Source organism: Frieseomelitta varia, unplaced genomic scaffold, assembly GCF_011392965.1.
Source record: "Frieseomelitta varia isolate USP_RPSP 00005682 unplaced genomic scaffold, Fvar_1.2 scaffold_580, whole genome shotgun sequence".
Taxonomy (NCBI): domain Eukaryota; kingdom Metazoa; phylum Arthropoda; class Insecta; order Hymenoptera; family Apidae; genus Frieseomelitta; species Frieseomelitta varia.
The window spans coordinates 106,199-109,030 of NW_025110346.1; the positions used below are offsets into that span (position 1 = coordinate 106,199).

General features: G+C 34.9%; 1 long non-coding RNA gene across 1 annotated transcript; it reads left to right on the forward strand.

The window, feature by feature from the left end:
* The first annotated feature begins 2,015 nt into the window (after nt 1-2,015).
* On the forward strand, nt 2,016-2,500 carry LOC122534250. Its single transcript, XR_006307854.1, has 2 exons — nt 2,016-2,102; nt 2,169-2,500. It is a non-coding gene; the product is annotated as an uncharacterized LOC122534250 (long non-coding RNA).
* Nucleotides 2,501-2,832: the final 332 nt, after the last annotated feature.

Sequence of the window (2,832 nt, forward strand, 5' to 3'; positions counted from 1 at the left end):
TTTTATATATATATATATATATATATATATATATATATATATATATATATGCATATATATATATATATATGTATATATATGTATATGTACATACCGTATACTATATACTATATATTATATATTATATACTACACACTATATACTATACACACACACACACATATGTGGCGCACACAAATATACGCAATCGCACGTATTATCCCACTACTTGCTCTATTCCTGCGTGTAACGACTCAATGGCGCTGCCACACCCTTTCGCCATCGAGTAATCAGTGTTATTGTTTTATAGTTCCACTTTTATTGTTATTCCTCGACACAAAGAGCGTAACGTATCGATTCGGAAAATATTTTAAATACACTGCGACAAGGTGTACACGTATTTAACGAAATAAAACGAGGAGAAATCATGATTCAGCATTAAAATCAGCTACATCGATAATAAAATGAAACGATATACATATAAAGGAATCAATTTGTGCAGTCTACGCCCCTGGATTCTTCATGTTTGGGCTTGGTTTTATAGATAAAACACTATGCACAACTTACTTTGTTTATCTTGAAACAAATTTTTAATTTGCTACTTCACAAATTTGTGAATAAGTTCTACCGTTACTTTCGTCCATTTAATGTAACATTTCTTAATTAATTTTAAGCTGCATTATCACAAGCATTATTGTTAATCCTAACTTGTAAAATAAATAATTAATTTTTTTCGATTCAAAGAATTCGAAGTTAGAAACGAGGGGCGTAAATCCTTATATAAATCCATATTTTTATGAAAAATATAGAATCGAAGCGAAGATTTGTGTTCTGTACACTTGTGTTCTACATCAGTCTATCTATTATATTTTTCTGTATTTTTACGTTTCTGTATTTTTAAATTTCCTATAAAGGTAAAAACATCCACAGATTATGAAATTTCTAATATATTTTAGTTTTCTTTCTCAACCTGCAGCATTTAATTAAAATTTCCACGTCATATATTTTTACAATTCAAGTACGTGTTCATAATTATTACATATTTCCATTCAATATGGTAAAGTTTAGAATTAGTATATGACATATTCAATGAGATATTCAACAAATGATGAAATCTTTCTTACATCAAAATCACGAAAATGTTTAATTTCTCATTAAAGAAGTGAGCTAATTGTAAATGTCGTTTCTTCTTCTTTTTCTTTTTTATCTTGTCTACAAGAATCGTAACAACGACCGTGAAACAATAACGATTATACTCTGATTCATCGTCCCAAGAATCACCTGATTATTACGTTTAATCACCAATTTCTCTAATCCATTGTATCACACATTCGTGATAGGTATTATGTACGTATAAAAGGGAGATGATATAATATATAGATAATGATACATGCTCGATATGTATAATACGTATGTACGCATATGCACGCGAAATAATACAAATGAAACGAGCATTACGTTGGTGCGTGCGTGTATATATATGCAAGTACATGTACGTATTTAGAATATGTCAAACGTTTTTCTGAAATCTCAAGAGATCAGTGGAAAACTTTGTAGCCTGTTTAAGACTCGGTAGATCTCTCATTCTCTCGTGTATTTGCCGCCGCCGCCGCCGCCGCCGCCGCCTCGCTCACCCCCTCCACCCACCCTTCCCTCGCCCCCTCGTCCCGCTTCTTTCTATCTCCTTCAACTCGGTAAAACGGGATTCTTTCCTTCTCTGGTCTGCCGTTCTCCGTACACTTGTGTGTTGGTGGATTGCTTGGCGTCCATGAAGCCTTTTGCGACGTTGCCACGAGTACGCCAGTGATGCATCGTTGCCGGGCTCTTGCACTGTTCCGTTCCTTTTTGCTCGTTCACACGCTCGGTCCATCTCTCTCGCGCCTTCGTATGTGCGCGGCCAGGATCAACCATATACCCTCCTCCGCCAACGGCCGACATCCCTACCCGTAGTATTCACAGCTCCCTCCCCCCGCCTACCGCCCCTGCTCTTCATTTCTCTACTCTTCCCTCTACCCAACCCGTCTCTTCCCTTCTACCCGGCCGCAAAGGCAGCGAGTTTGCTTGTGCCCGATGCAGTGCCGTATACGTTGCTTTCAACGTGCATGCACCTACGTCCCTGAAAGGTGAATTTTATCATTCGGAGGAGAGGAAATTGACACAGTAAATTTTGCGTTATTGCAATATTTCAGGATTTAGGTGCGGTTAGACAACGATGACGGCAACGATTAATAATTTCGAGATGAAAGGACAGTTTCTTTTTACATCTTACTGTCGAACTAATAATGTAATAAGTAATGCAAGCTGTGAAATTTGATGACAATTGTTGGTCTCATCGCAGAGGTCTATGTTTTATTTGAAAATTTCTGTAAAATTGATTGTATGGGAATTTAAGAAGCTTCTGTGTACCTTAAATAAAAAAATTAATTAGGCGAATATTAGATGTTATATTGCAAAACATGGACGTTTCTGTATATATGTACGTGAAAAATTATAATTTATAAAATATATATAATGGAGAAAATTTAATATTAATTGCGTTAATAATCAAAAATGAACGCTTTTGACTGGTTTAGTATAACTACAGCGTCTTCTTTTGTTTGGAACTACAAAATTGTATCTTTTATTTCGAATCGTTTCGAATTGTATCATTTACATCGAGTCATTTTGTGTCAGTTAAGTCTCAAGTACTTTCATAGAATATATTCCGGTCCTTTTTACTTTTATTAAAGATATTTCAAATAAATGTCAAAGTATCGTCTATTTAGTTTATACAAAATAACGAATTTCAAGTGAAAGTGTAGATTAAAGAACGAGCTGCAGCAAAAATTAACGAAAGCTTGGCTTGAAAATCAA